Source organism: Megascapheus bottae, chromosome 7, assembly GCF_031878675.1.
Source record: "Megascapheus bottae isolate mThoBot1 chromosome 7, mThoBot2.hap1, whole genome shotgun sequence".
Lineage (NCBI taxonomy): Eukaryota > Metazoa > Chordata > Mammalia > Rodentia > Geomyidae > Megascapheus > Megascapheus bottae.
This window is the reverse complement of record NC_143515.1, coordinates 3,043,560-3,066,459: the sequence shown is the minus strand read 5'-3', so window position 1 is coordinate 3,066,459 and position 22,900 is coordinate 3,043,560. Positions and strand designations below refer to the sequence as shown.

At 44.2% G+C, this 22,900-nt stretch overlaps 1 protein-coding gene across 2 annotated transcripts in view; it reads left to right on the top strand.

Annotated features, from left to right (window-relative positions):
* The first annotated feature begins 18,218 nt into the window (after positions 1-18,218).
* Nck2 (NCK adaptor protein 2) overlaps positions 18,219-22,900 on the top strand; it is a 132,347-nt gene continuing 127,665 nt past the window's right edge. Inside the window, exon 1 of one of the 2 annotated variants that reach the window (XM_090336288.1) lies at positions 18,219-18,469. The gene's annotated coding sequence lies outside the window, so the exon portion shown is untranslated. Of the gene's footprint in view, positions 18,470-20,520; positions 21,235-22,900 lie in introns of those variants that run through there. The other variant, XM_090336292.1, reaches the window with a different exon arrangement.

The following is a 22,900-nucleotide window of genomic DNA, read 5'->3' as shown; positions in this document are numbered from 1 at the left end:
TCAAACCCTGATCCTCAGATCTCAGCCTCCCGAGTAGCGAGGCTACAGATATGAGCAACCAAGGATCTGGAAACATTGCCACACAGTTATTTGTTGTGTGTTATTTATGTCCTAATCCTTTACTTATCTTCTCCTACTAGATCTTTCAATGGTAAATATTTTATACTGTGACAATTATCCTTTTTCCCCTCAAGTATATAGATAGAAACAATCAAAAGGTGTGATTCCACACACCTGTCTATTTGAGATGTAAAAATGGTATTATAATCTCAGGTTATCCTGAGATCATCATTCGGATGGACAATAGTGATCCTTATGTTACATAAGTCTCTTCTCAGTCTCTATGTATTGGTAATACCAGCAACACACAGCCAATAACATTAAACACAGAGAATTTGTACAACTTATCAACCACAAAGTGAGTATCCTATAATACCATGATTACTGGTCGACACAAGATTCTTCAGTCTAAGACAAAGTGTTTTTAGAATGGGACAGCAAGGAATAAGAGCTTTCCATTTAGCTCCCCTATCTTCTGGTTCCTGTAATGAGATGGCACAGAGGGGCCCGGATAGCAGAGGGTCTGTCACCACCGAGGACCCCAAGAACTCAGGGATCTTGAGCTTGTACAATCACTTAGCTGGAGAAAAATTACGCATCCCAGTGGTCCTTTGGAAGGTACTACCTCTATTGTCTTTTGAAGAGACAATCGGGGAGAAAAGTTGCCAGTGCCTCTGTCTGCAAGATGTGCAGAAACATGAGAGCTCTGGAGAGCTGTTTCTCAAAAGCCAGGGGAGAAGCCTTTTGCCTTCCCCTACAGTTTTGTCATTTAATTTGAATGATTTTATAAATGTCTTTCACTTTCACATTTCACCTTTGTCTGGAGAATCCTTCAAGTAGTTCGGAGGAATCCCACGACTTGAAAAAAATCACAGCTTTAGTACAAATCCTTACTTTATAATGAGAAATGAACCCACAAAGAAAATGGCCTGTCCAGGTCCCAGTTATTTAAGTGTAAACTTCAGGCAATAGAATTAGAAATTCAAGTGGTACCAGAGGTAAAATGTTTCCTTTAATTAAAAAACTGATGCTTTTAAATAAGGGAAAAGGACTTTCTAGCATATCATAAAATGGGTTTTCCCACAAGCAACCTGAGACAAGTATTAGATTACAAGAAGGTCATTTAGGAAGGAATCCCAGGAAACAGCAGCAGCAGAGAAGAGAAGAGGCACGGGGAACAATGTAAGGTCTGTTGTGAACCAGGAGACTGCTCAGGACACCTGGCACTTACTCGACTGGGATCTGTGGACCAGTGTGGAATATGCATCTCAGAGGTAGCCCAGAGAGATTAGAATGAGAGAATGTATCAAATATCAGTTCCCCGCAGCCCTAAGTTGAGGTGATTCTGGTAGCACTAAACATCCCAACCTTCTGCCACCCATACAGGCAGATCAGATTGTGCTGGCCGAAAAAATACTTCTGGAAGGCAGGCCTTTGTGTGGTGAATGGGGCATTGCATGGGCAGTGGGCTGGGGAGTGGTTGCTTCGGCTCCCCTGGGGACAGCACCTTTTAATAATCAACATGTCTTCAAGTGAATCTTCTCCGGTGTCATTCTGCACCTCTGCATTTAGGTCATGTGTCTGAAAACCCGATAATGATCAGGATACAGTTCAGACAGGCAGATGGAACTGAGGTAGATTTATAATGAAATGATGATTACAGAAAAGGGGAAAGAATACAGAAAGACTCAATCACAGTGGAGTGGGGAAACCTATCTGAACGGAATGAGAAGCATAAGCCAACTAGAACAAGACGAGAAGAAATGGAAGACATGCAGAGCTACAACTCCTTTGGGACACAGCAAAGGCAGTACTCAGAGGAAAATTTATAGCGCTGAGTGCCTACAACAACAAGTTGGAAAAATTGCAAACCAACAAGTTAATGTCTCACCTTAAGCTCCTGGAAAAAGAGCAACAAACCAACCCTAATCCCAGTAGAAGAAAGCAAATAATTAAAATCAAAGCAGAACTAAATGATTTGGAATCCAAAAAAACTATAGAAAGAATCAACAAAACAAGGAGTTGGTTCTTTGAAAGAATTAACAAAATTGACAAGCCCTTAGCAAATCTTACCAAAAAAAGAAGAGAGCATATCGAAATAAACAAAATCGCAGACGAAAATGGTAATACCACGACAGAAATTACCAAGATCCAGAACATCATGAGGGAATACTTCTCAAACCTTTATGCCAACAAATTTGAGAATCTAGATGAAATGGATGAATTCCTAGCCAATATTAACATACCCACCCTGAACGAAGAAGAACTAAGCCAACTCAACAGGCCTATTTCAAGCTCTGAAATAGAAATGGCAATAAGAGACCTTCCACCTAAGAAAAGCCCAGGGCCAGATGGATTCACAGCTGAATTCTATAAGGTCTTCAAAGCAGAGCTCACACCAATACTCCTCAAGCTCTTCAACGAAATTGAAAATGAAGGTTCCTTACCAAACTCATTCTATGAAGCCAGTATAACCCTCATCCCCAAACCAGACAGAGATTCATCAAAGAAAGAGAACTATAGACCTATATCTTTGATGAACATCGATGCAAAACTTCTCAACAAAATACTGGCCAACAGTCTAAAACAACTCATCAAAAAAATTATACACTATGATCAAACTGGATTCATCACAGGGAGGCAAAGCTGGTTCAACATACGCAAATCAATTAATATAATTCAACACATCAACAGGAGCAAGGACAAAAATCACATGATTGTCTCAATAGACGCGGAAAAGGCATTTGACAAGATCCAACACCCCTTTATGTTAAAAGCTCTGGAGAAACTAGGAATCCATGGAACATTCCTCAACGTAATAAAGGCTGTGTATGAGAAACCCACTGCTAGTATTACACTTAATGGTGAAAATCTAAAGCCATTCCCTCTAAAATCAGGAACGAGACAAGGATGCCCACTCTCTCCACTCCTCTTTAACATAGTACTAGAATTCCTAGCCAGTGCAATAAGGCAAGAAGCAAGCATAAAGGGGATCCAAGTAGGGAAAGAGGAAATAAAACTATCCCTCTTTGCAGATGACATGATTCTGTATTTAAAGAATCCTACAGACTCTACTCCCAAGCTCCTTGAGCTGATTCAAAGCTTTGGAAGAGTAGCAGGCTATAAAATCAACCCTCAAAAATCAACTGCCTTCCTTTATGCCAACAGTGAGAGGAACGAGGCAATAATCAGGAAAGAAACTCCTTTCACAATAGCCTCAAAGAAAATAAAGTACCTAGGAATTAGCTTAACTAAGAATGTAAAGGACCTTTTTGACGAAAACTTTAAAACCCTAAAAAAGGAAATTAAAGCCGAACTAAGGAAATGGAAAAACCTCCCATGCTCCTGGATTGGAAGAATCAACATTGTGAAAATGACAATCTTGCCAAGAGCTATCTACAAATTCAATGCAATACCCATCAACATCCCAATGTCATTCTTTAAAGAAATAGAAGAGGCAATCCAAAATTTCATATGGAATAATAAAAGACCCCATGTAGCAAAAACACTTCTTAGCAGAATGAACAGCCCTGGAGGAATTTCAATTCCAAACTTTAGACTCTATTACAGAGCTATAATTCTCAAAACAGCTTGGTACTGGCACAGGAACAGGCCTGAAGACCAATGGAATAGAACTGAGGACCCAGATATTAAACCACAGACCTATGGCCACCTAATCTTTGACAAGGGAGCCAAAAAAATAGAATGGAAGAAAGACAGCCTCTTCAACAAGTTGTGCTGGCAGAACTGGTTAAGCACCTGCAGAAAACTAAAGCTGGATCCTTCTTTGTCACCTTGCACTAGAATTAACTCCAAATGGATTAAAGACCTGGAGGTAAAAGCTGACACACTGAAAACTTTACAAGAAGGAATAGGAGATACACTAGGCCTCCTTGGCACAGGTCGAAACTTTCTTAATAAGGACCAAGAATCACAACAAATCAGAGAAAGGCTGGATAAGTGGGACTGCATTAAACTGCAGAGCTTTTGTATGGCAAAGGACATAGCTAGTAAATTAAATAGGAAGCCTACAGAGTGGGAGAAGATCTTCACCAACCAAAGAGTGGACAAAGGTCTCATATATAAAATATATCAACAGCTCAAAAAATTGAATCACTCCAAAACTGATCTCCAAAGTAACAACCATCCCATTAAAAGATGGGCCAAAGACTTAAAGAGAGTCTTCTCTGAAGAAGAAACAAAAATGGCCTATAGACACATGAAGAAATGCTCAACATCTCTGGTCATAAAAGAAATGCAAGTCAAAACAACTCTAAGATTCCACCTCACTCCAGCTAGAATGGCCAGGATCAGGAAAACGAATGACAACAGATGCTGGAGGGGATGTGGCCAGGAGGGATCACTACTACACTGTTGGTGGGAGTGCAAACTCGTTCAACCACTATGGAAAGCAGTGTGGCAGTGCCTCAAAAGGCTAAACATAGAACTCCCCTATGACCCAGCAATTCCACTACTTGGCATTTACCCAACCACCCAGAAACAAGGACATACTAAACCCACTAGCACAACAATGTTTATTGCAGCACTATTCACCATAGCAAAGATATGGAACCAACCTAGATGTCCCTCAGTTGATGAGTGGATCAACAAGTTGTGGTATTTGTACACAATGGAATTCTATGCTGCTGTCAGAAAGAATGACATCGCCCCATTTGTTAGGAAATGGAAAGACTTAGAAAAAATGATATTAAGTGAAGTAAGCCAGACTCAAAGGAACTTAGGCTCAATGGTTTCCCTCATTTGTCATAATCAGTAGAAACCTTGGGCTCTCCTAGCAGAGATTTGCAATAGAGCAAAATCTTGATCCATAAGGACATATAATGTGAAGCTAATTGAAAGGACCTCCAGGATAGTGAAACAAAAGCAATATAATGAATGATTGTTGTCCTTAATGTACTATGTTGTCTCTCATCTCCTTTGCTGTCCCTTGGTTATCTCATATTGGTATAGTATCTCACTTTGTTATCTGATATATTGAATTTATTTGTATTTGGATATTTGAAATTTGATAGGGACGGGGGGAAAACCAAGACGGGTGGGGGGTGTGGGGGGGAGGGAAACGGGTACCAAGATATGTGAAAGGGTATCAATGTATGTGAATTAATGCACCTTCTATCTGGCAAATATCATGTAACCCTTTTACTAATTACAATAAAAAAAAAAAGAAAAGACACATTCTCTCAGCAAATGCCACCAAAATAAACTATCCAGGGCTGAAGGGACTACAAGAGGAAGCAGGTGGCAGGTCCTGTGTAGGTCATCCATGGGGACTCAACTGCGGCACATATTTGTTTAATTACAAAGGACGGTAATGACTCCAAAATCCTAAATCCTACAAGAGGCAAATGCCAGTGGCTCATGCCTGAAATCCTAGTTATTTAGGCAGCTGAGATCTCAGGGTAGAGGGGTTCAAAGTCATCATGGGAAGGAAAGGCCCTGAGACTCTTATTTCCAATTGGGCACCAAAAAGCCAGAAGTGGAGCTGTAGCTAAATTGGTAGTGTGTCAACCTTAAGTGGAAAAGTTAAGGGATAACACACAGGCCATGTGAGTCCAAGCCCCAGTACATACTCTCTCTCTCTCTCTCTCTCTCTCTCTCTCTCTCTCTCTCTCTCTCTCTCTCTCTCTCTCTCTCTCTCTCTCCCTCCCTCTCTGTCCCCTGCCCCCCCTCTCTCACACACACACACACAAAGGGAAGTTCCCTTTGTATATCAGTAATGTTCTTTACGTTCTTCATGTATTAATGGTTATGGTTTGGTCACTAATTAAAAGAAAAGCCACAATGAATTTAGTAGTCCCTGAAAGTGAATTTTGGTTTCATCCTGTCACTGCAGAATTACAAACATTTAAGAAGCAGCAACTAGATATTTGCAAGATGAGACTCGTTAAGATCCCATGTCAAGAGATGCACTGTTTCCCAGACCCACCACTGTGACTTGGCTGGGCCCCGGTCTGAAGATAGCCGTGATGGGAAGAATCTGGAAGATCTGCCTACAGTTCTTTAGATCCCTGCCAAGTGGTTAAAGTCCATGGTACTTTGTTAGGACATCCCTGGAAATTTAATACATCAAGTGTCCCAGGAAGTACAGGAAATAGTTAAGAGGTAAGATGAGGAAGGAAGGAAGGAAGGAAGGAAGGAAGGAAGGAAGGAAGGAAGGAAGGAAGGAAGGAAGGAAGGAGGAAAACAAGAATCCCATCTGTGATCAAGTGTGGCTCAGTTCTGCTGGGGGGGGAGAATGTAGCAGATACCTCAGAATTACCTCACCATCAGACACACTTCCCCATGGTGGATTCATGGTGGGTTCTCCATGAGTTCTTAGCCCCCTAGTACTCTGCCTTTCACACACAACCCTCCCGGGACAAACGTATTGTAATAGCCAGAGAAGGCCCAGGTGAGAGCAAGCAAGGCCTGACATAGGAGGCCATGGCCAAGAGAAGGGTGAGTGGCCTGTCTATTAACAGTGCTGATGATCTTTAAGTGGATGGAAGCCAGGTTGGTGTGTGCTCGCAGCAGGTACTATGATGCTCTGAATTAAACAATAGCACCCACTTTTAGATTACTTTGGGGTTTGTAAATTAGTATGGGTTTTAAACCAGTTCCTTCAGTAGTATCACATTTTTTTGCCTTCTCTCACTAACTGGATAGGAAAAGGAATTTACTAGCATGCCCCTACCAGTTTCTATGCTATTTTGAGACTCCATCTATAAATAACATAGGGATTTAAAGGTTCCAGGGTCTTAAGGCAACTCATGCTAGAAATATGTGTGCCTGGAAATGGCACTGCAGCTCAAGTGGTAGAGAGCTAGCTTTGAGCTGAAAAGCTCAGGGACAGCACCCAGGCACAGAGGTCAAGCCCTACGACAGGGGGGATGGGGGAAGGAAGGAAAGAAGGAAGGATGGAAGAAAGGAAGGTAGGAAGGAAGGAAGGAAGGAAGGAAGGAAGGAAGGAAGGAAGAAAAGAAGGAAGGAAGGAAGGAAAGAAGGAAGGAAGGAAGGAAGGAAGGAAGGAAGGAAGGAAGGAAGGAAGGAAGGAAGGAAGATGCATGCCTTGGGTTTGAGTGAATCTAAGGGTAACTTAGAAGAGATGTTCCACAGGGGCAGCTTTCACTATAAAGACTGAGACCTGCTATGCACAGAGAGGGTGGAGTGGAGTGTCAGTGCCCTGGGGAACTGGAGGAGTGTCCTCCACAATGAGCTGCCCTGCAAGACCATGGGGCTTCCAGAAGGATATCCAGCTGGCTGTTGTTTCGCAGAAATGTGAGCCTGGCTGCTTGAATGTGGTACAAACATGTCAAATGAGCAATGCAAGGAAGCTTCCCCGAGGCCTCCCTCAAAAGTTAGGGGAGCTATCTGGGTACTGGTGGCTCCTCCCTGTGACCCTAGCCACTGAGGAGGCTGAGATTTGAGGATCCCAGTATGAAACTAGCATGGGTAGGAAAACTTGTGAGACTTATCTCAAATTAACTACCAAAAGCTGGAGTGGAGGCATGACTCACGTGGTAGAGTGCCAGCCTTGAACAAAAAAGCTAAGGGACAGTACCCAGGCCTTGAGTTCAAGCCTAGTACTGGCTGGCATGTGTGTGTATACACACACACACACACACTCACACACACACAATGGTCAGGGGAGTCCTAACATTTTGCCAATTCGGTATTCCTTTTTCCCATACTTATAAACAACATGTAAGGTTCACCTGCAAATTTGATAGCCTCCAGAACAGTTTCCCTTCGCTGAAGAACATAGTATTGGTACATTTTCTCTTCATTACCAAACGGATGCTTGGATGTTTCTCCACCAGCACCCCAATGAGAACTGGGAAAAGGAGAGGAACACATTGGAACATCCATCCGAAGGCATTGGGAACTATGAATTCAGTGAGAAATGGCAAGGCCATTGTTTAGGAGTTTTTTTCTTTTCTGGCTTTCTGTTTCTGTTACACATTTCCCAAGTTCTTTACTCCTCAAACAAACTACTTACATGCAATCTCTTGTCTCAGGTTTTCTGTTTGGGGCTATATGGTTAAACTGCTGACAGCAGTCTCATCTGGAAACAGCAAGAAGCCAGATGCCAGTAGGGTAGAGCAGGTCCTTCTTCCTCATATGTAGCATCTGGGGTAAACGGAACAGTGGTTGTCTCTGGGAAAAAGCTAGACGAGTCTCAAGGTCATGGGGCAGCTTTCAGACGTAATCATAGGCTCCACACAACCTGCAGGAGCTCCCCACGAATCCTCTAGCTCCTCTGACAGGGTGACCATCCTGGTCTAGACCTCTGGGGTCCAACTAGATCATGCTCACAATCAAGTCTTCCAGAGCAATGGGCCATGAGAGGCCCAGGAACATACACGCAGGTCTACTGAAGTCTAGGGTGATGAAATGTCTGGGGTTCTGTATACAGAACTGGAGGAGGTCTTTGTCTGAATTGCTTAGCCAGGATCTTTATTCTGTTATCAACACCATGACTTCTACACTTCTTTGTCCATCCCTGCACCTGTTTATGTTCCACTCAAAACCATCGCCTCTCACTTCAACATTTATGGCCTTGCTAACTACAGAGCACCTTCCTAAACGAGTGGTTCAATCCACTCTTCTACGTCAAATAGTAGCTATGATTTGGATGTGATGTGAGAGTGTCCCCCAAGGTGTTGAAATGAGGATTGGATCCCTTTGGGAGGTGATTAGAATGAGATAAACTAATTAGGGGGAAGCCCCCACAATTGACTTAAGTCCTGGCTTCCTAGAAATGGGGAGAGAAAAAAAAGACACACGTTCGACTTGCCTCTTGTCATTTCATGTCCGCAGACACATTGGGATTCAGCCAGGACAAAAGCCCAATATCATGAGACCCCGCAACCTTGAATCAGAACCACGAGGGAAAAGAAACTTCTTTTGTACAAATGTACCCAGTCTCTCATATTTCAATGATAGTGAAAAGTAGATCCATAAACACCTTTATAGCCACAGCCCTTGCCGAGAGTCTAAAAGGCCCTTCAAATTCCTTCTCCTTATGAGAACATTGTGATCTTTTTGCTTTTCCCTTCACTGGAGCTAATGTAAGTATTGAGTCTTTTATCCTATTGCTCCAATGTCTGCCTCTCTTTCTTTCTTGGCAATATTGGTGGAAGGAGGCAGGACTTTAGCTTGAAGCTCCTTACAGTCTGTATTTTGCTAATTACATTCCTAATATAGTTGGGCATATCCTTTAGATTTCCTGTAATTTTATGGTTGGATCCAAAATATCTTTTTAATTGTGTCACTTCCTCACTCAAGAAACCACAAACTTCTCTGAACGCCTCTGAGAGGTTCTTACGTGGGGTGCATACTTGTGAATGGAAATGAACCTCACCTTAGGGGGAGAAGAAAGTGTCCTCACTCATGATGCTCTGGGTCAAGGGATTCCAGAATGCACTACCAGAAAGAAGTTCTCATTTCCATGCCCTTGAGGCCAGCCTACCATCCCTTTGACTGAGCACATGGCATTCTGGCCATATCCACCCCCACCCCCACGCAAGTCTTTCTGGAAGTCACTCTAGGATTTAGGAAGGCATCCTCACCCTAATTTCTAGGACCTGTGACTATGTCTCTACTTAACTCACAGAGGTGAGTTAGGTATAAGCATTGAACTTGGGAGGTTGCCTTGGATTTTCCACAGGGAGACTGTATCCATAAATCCAAAGGAAAGGTAACCTCATTCAGCTGGAGGGAGGAAGAGTGACTCAAAAGAAGAAGCATGAATAGAAAGATGCATCTGTCTTATGTCTTTGACCTGTCAAGTGGTGTCAAGTGAGAAATTTTCCACTGGGCATCAGGTTGATAGGATGCTGAAAAAATTATTGGAATTTGGCATATATCTAATTTTGAATTTTCTGAATGGGGATGTTAAACCTAGAGCACACAGAGAAACACATTTGTATTTCAAACCAGTATTTTCCTAAGTGGCTGACTTTTATTTCTTACCTGTCCTTCCCAAAGTATTATTGACTTTCCAGCTTCGTGTGGGATGTCGATGAGATCCTGTGGGAGGTTCAAACCCATCATTCTTGCCTTTAATCAGTGTATTATCTTGGAATATCATCTGGACATAAATTACTAGAAAACAAGGCAGCTTTGGCAAGGTGCCCCGCAGAGGTTTGGAGAGTAAGAGGAGCTCTAAGGAAAAATTGCTTCTGAATCATGAATGGAGAATGCTGTCAGGCAGGAAGGGCCTGGACCACCAGGAATGAAACTACAGTAGATTATTCTCAAACATAGCTAACTTCCACTCAGAACATTTCCATCAGATTCAATGAAGCTACATTGCACAGGGCACTGTTATGAAAAAGAAGGCACTTATATAAATAGTACCTCCAAGCATGTTTTCCTATTACCTTATTCTTTCCCCCTTTTCTTTCAACTGTGCCGGAATTTAACTCAGATCCTTATGTATGTTAGGCTGTTGACACAGTGCTAAACCACACATCCACCTTTGCTTTTCGCTGGTTATTTCGGGAACAGGGTCTCACTGACCACCTGTCATCCGTAGACTTTCATCTTCACAGATGTATGCCAACACATTCACTTTCCTTCCATGGAGATAGTCACAAGGACTTTTCTGCCCAGACATGAAGATCCTTCTAATTTCAGTATCCCATAGGGCATGTCACCAAGCCTAGCTAGAACGAGTGTCAGCAGCTTTTTTATCTGGGCGGATCCCTTCATTCTCAGCCTTCTAGGTAGCAAGGATTCCAAACATGAGCTATTGGCACAAGCCTACTTACTTGTTGTTCAGGAAAGAATGGATTATAAAGAAACCATCCAGTGCCTTAGATGGGAACTGCCTTGTATTTTTGAAGTCTTTCCTCTTAAAATATGCATATATGCACTAAATAACTAGACATGGATTAACTAGGATCCTTATGCAATGGAAATCTCTCAACACTGCTTTTGGGGAAAAAAAGGCAGCAACAAGTATAGCCAAACAAGTAAATTCTGTTGATCTTTTGAAAAGATAATCCGCACATGGCTCTGATTCACACAAGACACCATCCAGTCCGTTACTCACTTGCTTTGTATGATTCAGAATATTGACACTGTAATACTCGAATCCCTTACTATAAGGTGAAATATCAGTGGGAAATATAGGAATATTTTTAACTTTCAACTTATGTACCAGATAAAGGGACTTTCTTATTAATCTTTAACAAACAGAGAGAAAGTAATTTAGTAGAATAATGTCTTCCTGTGCTGTGTGATTAATTGAAGGCTGACTGTGTAACCGAAATGTCTCCAACACTGATGATCATCTGAAGGTAGATTTCAAAATGGAAATCTAAGTGAAATACTTTTGGCATCTCTACAGTTGTAGAATTCTCTTTAGGTGGTTACTAGCTGAGATGAATTTGGCCCTATTGCTAGCAATCAACACCCAATTTCATGTTTGATCATTTATATGTTTCAGAACAAGTCAGCCTTTAGGGTTCTAAGTTAGGATGCCTCCAGTCTGCCACCACAATAACACTCTGGCCAAACACACACTGAAAGATTAATCAGCATATGGTCTTTTTACCTGGAGTTACATTCAACTCTATAGTGTTGCCTTGTCTTCTTTCTTCCTCATTTAAATAATTAGTAAGTATATAGCTGTTTCCTGGATCCCAGATCATAATTTAAAGCTACAAGCAGGAGAATTATATTGATCTTATATGAAGGCATCTCACTTTTAGGGATGCTTACAAATGTAATTTTTTGCAATTGTGTGTGTGTGCGTGTGTGTGTGTGTGTGTGTGTGTGTGTGTGTGTGTGTGTGCATGTGCGAACACGTGTGCCTGCTTCTACTTGTTTGGCATGCTGGAGATGGAACCTCATGACCCAGGCACACTACTCAAACACTACCAGTGAGTTGTACCTCGATTGTTAAGTACTGTTAGCCACTGAGAAGGTTACCCAGGTTTCCAACTTGTTTGCTTCCTCTTGGGTCACAAGAAAGAGAAAGTATTTAGTAGTTTGGGTAAGACATCCCCATGCCATCTGAAGATGCATTTGTCTCTGTCTTTTCTTTCCCCCAATGCCCATCAGATAAAATGGAATACTAGAAGCTCACATGGCTGAGGTTTGGATATCATAGCTTGAAAGCAGCATGGGCATGCACACACACACACACATACACACACACACAGATATAAGACAAAAGGCACAGTTAAAGAGAAAAAGGGTTTATTACGTCAAAGGATTTTCATGTGAGTAATGGCCAATTTTCTAGCAAAAAGTCACTTGAGGACAGGAACTTTTGACTTCATTATGAACTTTCTGTAGTGCCCCTCCGTGTAGGAAGTTGGCTATAAACGTTAAGTAAATATAACAGAATATACAAAACTAAAAGCTGCTCATCTGTCACAAGGCAGTTTCCCTAACTCCCCCCCCCCACTGCTTTTTTTTGTCCCAGTCCTAGGATTTGAACTCAAAGCCTGGGTGCTGATCTTGAGCTTCTTTTGTGCAAGGCCAGCACTCTACCACTTGAACCACAGCTCTACTTCTAGCCTCTTTGGTAGTTTATTGGATAAGAGTCTCACAGATGTTTCTGCCAGGGCTGGGTTTGAACTGCAATCCTCACATCTCAGTAGCTCCTGAGTAGCTAGGATTACAGGCATGATCTATTAGCATCTGGCTACCTTTCCTATTTTTTTGATGTTGGTACCATCTTTACAGTTATCTACATCCAAAGGCTCAGCATTATCCTCATTCTTATTCTCTTTGGTGCCTATATCCAATGGCTGTCAAATCCTTTTGAGTACTTCTCCGTTCTCCTAAACCATGCTCCCATCCATTTCCTGACTGAAGGTTGCTATAGCTAACAGATGCAGGCAATTGGTGATATATGACACACCTCATTTGGGTTATTACTTCTATAAGTAATGCAAACTTATACCTGTTCTTCCTTACTCCAGGTGTTTTTGGGTGCATGCACCAAAGAAGTTTAAGATGTCCAACATTTCCTGGCTTCTTTTCAGAATTTGTTCCCAGAATCCTCTGCTCCATGTAGACTAAACAGCCATTCTAGTTCCCATGGGGTCCTCATACAATCTCCCTCTCTGCAAAATTCTATGATGCTTCCCACTGGGAATTACTCTGTTCTGACATTTCAGAATTGTACATTTTATTTCATTTAGGGGGTTGTGCCATAAGAGGAAGTGTCTTGTGCTACCCTAAGCAGAACAGAATTTATTGGAAACATACCAAGTAGCACTAGTGAAGTAAGAGGAGTAAGAACCAAGTGAGTTACTAATGGCTGCTACAGGGAGGTGCTAGTACCATTTTAGCCAAATCTCCTTTGCTCTTGCCCTTGCCACCCTCTCCAGTTTCAAAGTATGAATGGGAAGTTCTATTGAGCAGACCCAGGTTCTTCATTCTCACAGGTATCTGCAGGGCATGATCGGAGGGAGAGAAGAATTCACCTGCCTCCCTCTAGCATTGATGTGGTCCCTTCCTAAAATGATGAAGGAGTTTGGATGGGGACAGCCAAATTCTAGCTTCCAAGTCTTTCCTGGCCCATTTTGAATGCTAGCATCCTTCCTAGAGCTGAAAGCCTCTTCTGATTCCCAGGGCATGGAAAGCTTTCGTATTTCACTGTGTAGTGTAATTGCTGATGTATGGTTTTTTTGGAGAGCAGGATTGAAACTCTTGATACTTCTGAAGCTTTCGATTATTGGTTGATGCTCTCACCGGAGTCACACCTCTAGCCCCTAGTGTGTAGTTTTACTACCTTTTTTGAGTTTTTCCTGTCAATTTTTTCCTAAACCACTATTCCCCTTTGGTGCCAGTATTAGACCTTGAACTCTGGACCCAGACTTAGCTTTATTTATTTATTTTTTGCTCAAGGCTGGTGCTTCACTACTTGAGCCACAGCTCCACTACTGGCATTTTGGTGGTTAAGTGGAGATAACAGTTTCACAGACTTTTCCTGCCTGAGCTGGATTAGAGCTGTGATCCTCAGATCTCAGCTTCCTGAGCAGCTAGGACTACAGTTATGAGCCACTAGAACTTAATTTGTTTTAAAGCCACTCACTCCACTCTAGGCTCTTTACCATTTGGAGTAATGCAAATTCACACCTACTATTCCTATCCTTGGCATTTTTGTGGCGTATACACTTAATGAATGAATCCTGGATGGAATCTTACAATGGAAACATACCAGACATGCTTAATTGAAGTGAGGGTTAAGACAAAAGGTCAGGGAAATTCTGGCCTAAGTGTTTACCCTAGCCAGCACATTGTTGACTTGAGCCATGTTTATCACATTTAATTAGAAGAGTTCTTTGCAAGAAGACTAGTGGAGTCAGATCTTGAATCAGCCAGTCAACAATCCACGCACTGAAAAAATGTTCTGGAAAATAACTATCTGCACAGAATATGTAAGTTGTTTCCCTTGTTGTTGTCCCCTAAGTAATAAAGTACAATTATTTGCACATCATATTATTTACATCCTATTTGCATTATAAGTTATCTAGAGATGCTTTAAAGTACATGGAGGATGCGGGTAAGTGATATGCAAATATTAGACCATTTTATATAAGGGACTTGAGTCACTGTGGACTTTGGCATGGGGGAACAACTCAGCACCATTGAATTTGGACATTGTGAGAAGACAGGTAGTCTTGGGAGTAATCTCTTACAAATACTGAGGGACAACTGCATTACTTGAGGCCCCGGATGGTAAATGAGTCACAGGCTTATTGAGGAGGTGTTGAGCCTCTGAATTCTGTCTTAAACAACATTCTCAACTTTACTGTGTGTTTTCAAGAAGTCTAAGGATGGAGTTGGAATAAATCTTGTCGGAAATCTCCAGGAAGAAGAGGGGACCAGCTGCCTCTATACTCTAGGAGGTGGAAATCGTACTCGGTAGGGCCCTGTGGGAAGTACACAGTGACTGAAGTGGATGGCTTATATTGGGCAGAGTTTGAAAAAAGAAGTTTATATTAGGGCAGGAGCAAGTGTGCGATGCCTCTAGAGAACAAATCATAGGGATTAATGCTGATATTATCTTTAAAAAACCATTTACACTTTTTGCTTTTTAATACTGTGTTACCAAAAACATTTTTGTGAAATGTTCATTGTAAAACAATGAACACAGGAATGCAGCAGAAAGCAGACACGAATATTGTATGCAATTTTAGATGAAACATAGGCTTCAAAAAATGTGTCTTAGACAGTGGGGGCTGGTAGTGCATTTGAAAAGTGGCCCAAAGATGTGTTCATGTGGAAGCTTGAATATGGTCTGGTTCATAAAAGAAGCCTTTGTAACACTGTAAGCTAAGGATTTTGAAAGAGACTTCAATGTATGGACAAGGGTTTTCATAGAAAAAAAAAGAAGGGAGAGAGGACAAACAGGAGTCAGGCCTGTGAAGAGAGAGTTAGGGTCTGCAGTGATGCTGTTACATGCCAAGAGCAGCCAGAATCCACCAGGACCTGGAGGAAGCTAAGAAGGATTCTCTGCAGCCTTTGCAGATGCTGGCACTCCTGATATTGAGATTTCTGACTTCTAGGCCTTTGTGAGAATAAAATGGTTTACATGACATAGTCTGTTTGTTAAGGCCCCAGGACACTAATGCAGCAGGGATACATTTTTCAACCTTCCAGAACAAATGCTCTAGCCTTTTGCCAGGCGAGGACTTTTGAGAAGAGGGTGGCAGGCAATGGAAGAGCAGGTGGAAGCAATTAGGAAGGTTGGGATGACTGACTTGTAGTAAGAATGTGAGGAACAGAAGTGGTAGCCAATGGTAGACCAGCCAGGAAACATGGGTGTAGGGAAAAGAACTGGAAATTTGAAGACTGGTGTCTGCAAGTCTGAACCTAGCTCTTTCCTTTACTATTTCAGTTTTTTTTGCATCTGTAAAAAAGAGAATAATGGTAATGTCTATGGATTTAGAGCTGACCGGTGTCAAGAATTCAGTCAAGTCTAAGTATTGCTGGGAATCATGTGTTTGGACGCTACATTTGGATCTAAAAAAGAAGACACATCGCAAGAAATGTTTGGGGAGTCGAAAAGGAACTAGAATCATAGAGTGGATTGAGTGGGGTTCTGGGGTCCTCCAGTGCCCTTTCTTCTATTTTTCTGTGGAGAACATAAAGAGAAGAATGGAGGAGGTCAAGATAGCATGGTGCTATCTCCTGCAACCCAAAGTGAACTTTGGGCCAAGCTTCCAGAGTTAGTTTCAGAACATTAGTTTCATGTCTTGGACAACATTCCCAACTTTACTGTGTGTTTTCAAGAAGTCTAAGGATGGAGTTGAACACTTTCCTTCTGGAAGAGCAAGCAAGCCACCTACAAGGAGGGCCAATAAGCCACAGGCTCTAAAATCACAGCACTGGAAGTTAAGACCAGGAGCATACCAGGAAGGATTCCTTTAAAAAAAAAAAAGTATTTCAGAATAAAAACAAAGAGCTACATCTGCTGCTAGAAGCTGGGAGTTAAGCTTATTCTCTAAAAGGAGCCATGTGAACACTTAAAAACTCTAGTAGAATCCGAATAGAGGTATTAAACAAAAAGATAATGGAGATTTTAGGAAACAACTGAAATTCCATGTGCCAAAGATTTGAATGGGATATAGTTTAAGACTGAACCATTGAGTTTAGACAGAGAATGTCATTGGAGAACTTTATGAGGAAACAGAAAACAAACAAGAGCCTAAGATCCATGATTCCATGAAAGTAAAAGCAAACAAGTGAAAGACTGCGTCAAAGCTGTTATGTCTATTTTCTGAGTAAATTACTTTAACATAGGGTCCCTCTACTGATTAGAATCTTGTGTTCATCAGTGTGCAGCTAGATGTAATGATGAGATTTGCTCAAAGGAATGACCAGAGGCAGCTTATTTTCCAAAGGTCAGAACAAAGGAAGGGGTTGTCAGATTTCTTGATCCTTTCCCTGATTCCTCCCAGAGGCCAGTACCACCTTCCACGTCCAGGGCTGCATGCCAGGTACTTTACACAGGTGCTAAGCAAACATTACCTCACTTGATAAATTTTAGAAAGGTTAAGAAGCACCTGTGTAAGGTGACACAGTCGAGGAAGCTGGCTGCCACACACTTTGTCTGTGGAGAGCCTGTCACACCATTTCTAGTTAAGTCACATTTAGGTACTTTGTTTTGGGAAGAAGGCAAAGGAGGAATGCTTCAAATAGTACCTTCTGGTCACCGTGGGTGAGTTCTCCTTTATTTTAAATAAGAAGAAGCCAGGAGACTAAGGAAATCATTTCACTATCATAGATGCTGGCTAGCTCACCAAGGAAACAGAATCATTTCAACATTAGGATTTCCTTTGGGAAACCATATGGGAAAGTGTTTGGAGAAGAAACATCTGGATCCATGCGTTTGCTCCTGGTTTTTAGCCTCCTGTGAGTTTGCCAACAGGGCCGGCACAACTGGAGGGCGGACTACCATGATTCCCTCCACCCCCTCGGGTGTGCAAGGAGAGTTCCGCTGAGAATCCCATCCCACCGGCTGGGGGTCTGGTTTCCCCTCCTCCCCCTACAAAGTGGCAGAGTCAGGGAGGATGGAGTGAAAACGTGTCTGGTTGGGAAAGTAAATAGAAGCAAAGCAAATAAATAAAAATGCCCACAGGCAATTACAGAGAGGAAGTGACATTTTTATGTAAGTCACTTTTCTGATGGACACCAGGCCTACTTGGCTGCGAGTGCCGTGGGAATGCTTCCGGGAGGGGGCCGGGCGCCAAACAGTCAGGGCGCCTTGATAAGAAAAATCAAACCAAACAGAGGATGCCAAGACCACCCTGCCATCCTCAGGGGCTGGAAGTTGTGGCTAGCATCTTCCTTCGGGTCTTCGTTCCCCGTGCCCCCACTCGGCGCCGGGTGGTTCAAGGTGTGGACCCGTCCTCCGCCGGGCGTGGATCCCCCTTCGCCCTCTCCCCCCAGGCGCTGCATCCCCGAGCCGGGCGCCAATCCCGTCCGCGTGCGCGCGCCTTTGGGAGCCGGGTGAGGGGCTTGGCGGGGCCCGGGCGCCCCCAGGTGGGTCTCGGCCCCCGCCCCGCACGCGCTCGGCCTGGGCCGGCCCCTGGGCGGCGTCAAGGCGCGGCCGGGGAGGAGCGCGGAGGAGGAGGCAGAGCGCGGAGGGGGCGGGCGCTGCGCGCCGGGGGAGGGTCGTCACCGCCGCCGCTCCGCCGCCGGGATCGTGGGGCCCGAGCTGCGCGGCCGAGCGGGCGGCGGGAAGCGAATCCGGCTCGGCGGCCGGGAGGCTCTGGACACCCGGACCGGCTGGGTCCGCCGGGGCCCGCATCGTCCGCCGGGCGGCGGGAGGAGGGAGCGGCGCAGACAAAGAGCGGCGCCTGGCCGGGCGCGGTGCGGCCGCCGCCCCGAGACCCGCGCTGCTGCCCTCCGGCCTCGGCGGGCGGCCCGCGGCGAGGTGAGAGCGGCCGGGCGGGCGCTGGGTGGGGGCTGCAAACTTGGGGCCGGTCGGTGGAGTTGGGAGCGCGGTGGGGCTCGCGAGCCATGGCTCGCGGAGAGGAGGGCTGGCGGGGGGGAGGGGGGGGCGGTGAGACCCCCTCCGCGTCCCTCCCCCACGCCCTCGGCCCCGCCGCGGCCTGAGCGTCCCCCCTGCGGACCGCCCGGCCCCTCCACACCGCACGCCTTCCCGTCCGCGCTCCCGTATCCCCACCCCCGGGCCCGCGTGGGGGCGGGGCGCCCTCCAAGGGCGCGGGCGGAGAGTCGGGGGGCCGGGGCGCGGGGGTCACCAGGCCCCCCCCCCGGGCCGGAGACCCTGGACGGGCAGGCAAGTCTGGCCTTGCGTGCCAGCGGTGGAGTGGACGCTCGGGGCGGGCGTGGGACCGTGCGGTGCCCGGGTCGCCGGGCTTGTGTGCTGCGGAAGGGTGAGCGGAGGATCCGCGGGCCCCAGGGCCGGGACGCGCGGGAGGCCGCGCTGGCCGAGAGAACTTACTGTGTGTGTGTGTGCGTGTGTGTGTGTGTTAGAACTATTTATGATTCCGCACAAAGCTGCTGTCACATCGCATAAAAGAAGTCCTTGCCTCGGCGCAGGGCGCTTTTGTGCCGGCTTCAGTCCCGGCGCCGTGCCCCGGATTGCCAAGACTTGCAGCCACCTGAACCAAAGTTTCTCCCCGTCGCTCTGCCCTGTCGCCTGTATTCGGGGCGATTTATCCGCCTCGGTTAAATCTGGAAGAATTGGATGTGTGACTTCCAAGGCACTGACGGCGGCGAACTCCCCTCCAGCACGGTTATTGTGGCATCGTGTTGGAGGGGTTTAACGTTTGCACAGCGCTTGGATGCGTAGACAATAACGCTTCTCCTGGAAGGGTTGCGCCCGGTGGAACGAGTCCCTGGCTGATGGACACCTGATTTAAATTAGTATTGTAAATAGCTTCAGAGACAAAGCCGGGTCCTAAGTAGAGCTGGCTTTGGCCAAGGGCCCTGGAGCGTGGCCAGTTTCCCCTTTATTTGGCTTTGTTTATTTTCCCAGTAGGTGTTAAGGCTGATTTCTGCCCGGTTGGCGTCGGTGTTCTGGGAGTAGGCCCCCGTGTGGGCTGGAGGGGCCCAGGCTGCTGCTTACTTTGACCCAAAGAGAAAAGGAACCCCACAGGCCAGTGGGCGTGGCTTGCCAGGGAAGCCCTTCACCTGATCAGTCTATTTATTTATTTATTGTCGGGCATAATGTATAGAGGGGTGACAGTTACATTCACCAGGTAGTAGGTGTGTTACTTCTCGCATATCGATACCCCCTTCTCATGTTTTTGTCCCCATTTCCCTCCCCATTATAGGCTTCTCTGGTGGGATTTATTTGGTGTAGAAATGAAAGTAGTTCGAGGTGTGTTTCACGCCAGGGTTTTTCAGTACAGTCACCAAACAGTGTGTGTTAAGCCTTAAAAGTATCTGAAAGGAAAAATTAACCCGGGCTGCTGTAAGTGAGCAAATGGCTTTAAACTATGCTTTTGAGTACTCTCATGATTCACCTACAAAGTGTTTGTAGATAAAATGAATGAATTAGTAACAGGGTTTTCAAGCAGGTGTTTGAAGTGTACTCTGAGCACAATAAAAATATAAAAAAGCAGATATGAACACGGGGGGGGGGGGAGTAGAAAATGCATTTCTTCCAGTCCTGGACCTGGAATATGGGTTTTTGACGTTTGGAGCAGGGATTTCCTAAGAATTGGTATTGACTCAGTTTGTGAGAGTGTGACCGCTAAGGAAAATTCTACCTTATGTCACTTTCCTCCAAGTAGGTAGATGTCAGTTGGATTTTGGTTGAAGAAAGAGGCCTGCCCTTGGGATCTGGTGGCTCCCGGAGGCTGAAATTGAGAGTTTCAGCAGGAGGAAGCTGAGCTTCCTCAACCACGGGCTGAATGGTGGCCTACAGGGTGGAACTGAATGGTGAATTGCTGTCTGAGAATGAATTGGCTTCTCCGTAACTTTTGCCCAGTGGTGGAGACAATGACCCTATGAAAATGGGTGGAGCTTGTGAAAGACCTTTTTTCAAGTAGCTGAAGTCAGTTTCTAGGCTTTGAGCTTTGCTTTCTTCCTGACTGTGTCATATTCCCAACCTCATTTATGTTGGTGGTTACAGGACTTTTTGCACAAATAGTAGATCTTATATAAACAGTCAGGGAGAGTCGGTGTCATCCATATTAAATACAGGGGAGGGGCCAGGAGTTTAGCCTAATGGTAGAATGCTTACCCAAGCATGCATGAAGACCCAGGTTGGAGTCCTTGGTACCACATACATAGGAAAAAAGCCAGAAGTGATGCTGAGGCCCAAGTGGTAGAGCTCTAGCTTTGAGAAAGTCCAAGGACAATGCTCAGGCCCTGAGTTTTAAGCCCAGGAGTAACAAAAGAAAAAAAAAAAAACCACAGGGGAAATCTTCCTTGCCTACACACCCACACACAGACTAGATAACTCTTTAAGATGCCTTAAGACTCGCTCCCATCCTGCTCAGAATAACCTGAAGTCCTTTACTTGATCACTTGCATTAGCTTAATTTGTCCTGGCAAGACCAGCATGTGGTGCTCGATAGGATACAAATACTTCTAACTGCTCAGAATGGCTAGCAGTGTGCCCCCAATGTGGCAAGGCTTATGCAAATAGTTTTCTGACATTAAAAAATGAGGCTTCATAATGGAAGAGCTGAGGATTTCATTGCTGGAACTGCAGGGGAGAGTGTGGTAAGTGATGTTTGGGAAAACTAGTAAGCTAACTTTTCTCACAAATGAACTGGAAACTCCCAACAACTCCCCCAAGAGGCTTAGGAAATTAGTTTTCCTATCCAGAGGGACTGCAAATGTAACTTCTAAAATGTTTCTTCTTCCTAAAATGAGGGATGGAAATACTTCACAGCATGTTTTCAAAGTGCCTAAACTAAAAATTGATACCATTTTTGAAGCTAAAATGCCTGAATTAAGGCAGCTGAGAAGGAGGTCAAGCAGCCTTTTAACATTTAACCAGAAGTATATAGCTACAGTGAGAAATAATTTGCCATTTTTTTCAGGCCATTGTGGTAGTGTAATTTAAAGAATTAATTTTTTTTTCTACATTTCACTTTGAACAAATCCCAAAGTACCTTTGTCTGTCCAACTGATAATAAACACACAGCCATGGATGGCCCATGCTTTCCTACTTTAAGACTTTTAGACTGCCAGCCATGGAAATGAAAAAAAGTTATTTGATTGACATCAGTGTCACGATTGGGGTCACAGTATTCTGACTAGCCTTTGTGTTTGCTCTTTGGTCTCGAATTTTTATCCTTCCCAGTGCCCCTTTCTTCCCACATCTTCCAAACTCTTTTCAGAGTTAGTACTTACCTTGGACTTTAACTTGGTATTTGTGACAATCTTGTATTTTGTCTTCATCTCTACTAGGCCCCAAACCACCCAACACACCTTTTGCACACGTTATATACATCATATACTTGTTGACTACAGAAATACTGGGTCTGGGCCTGTACTTGTGGGGTGCTAGGTTCTCATGGAGGTGTTGGCAGTAACTCCAGAATCCTTGTACTCCTGCCACTTCTTGGATTGCCTGGTCCCTCGGATGTCCATATAGTGGGATAATTTGGTGTGGCAAAATATTTGATAAGTTCTCTCCTATGAAATAATTTATCATCCTCAAGTTGAACTTACAAAACAGAACCAGAAAATGCATTTGTTTCTTTCATATACACCCAACACACAGCATGTATATTTTAACTTCAACAAACCAACCAAACCCAGTTTCATAGCTGGTAGGTTGATGAGACTCATCGGTAGATGAATCTCACTGGCACTTCAAACTAGAAGTTGAAGGCTTTGATTATACTGCTGTAAGTTAGTTTTTCAGGGACGCACCACTTTTTACTATTAGTATTTTTAAGGAAAGAAGCCTCAAGCCCACTGGGTATTGAAATACAAGTCTAGGCTTTCTAATCTGAACATCTGAAATGTCCCTAAGTCGAAAGCCTTTTGGCACTGCATGTGGAGAATTCCTGACCTGATATGTCAGGTTGAAATAAGATAAGATCACTGAGATTGGACGTGGCACTGTGGCTCAAGATGTAGGGCGGCAGCCTTGAGCTGAAGAGCTCAGAGACAACACCCAGGCCCAGAGTTCATGCCACAACTGACAAAAAAAAAAAAAAAAAAGTTATTGAGGTTGAATGGGTAAGGTAAAAGAGAAGCAAGGAAATTTAGCTTGGGTCCAAAGTGTACTTAGACTTGAGTCTTCTCTTAAAAGTATTAGCAGATTCAAATGGAGAAAGAAATGGGCTGAGATATAAGCAAAACATTTATTTTCCAAATTTTCAGAATTTCAGTATTTCCATAATTTCAGAGACAAGTTCAGAATCTGAAATAC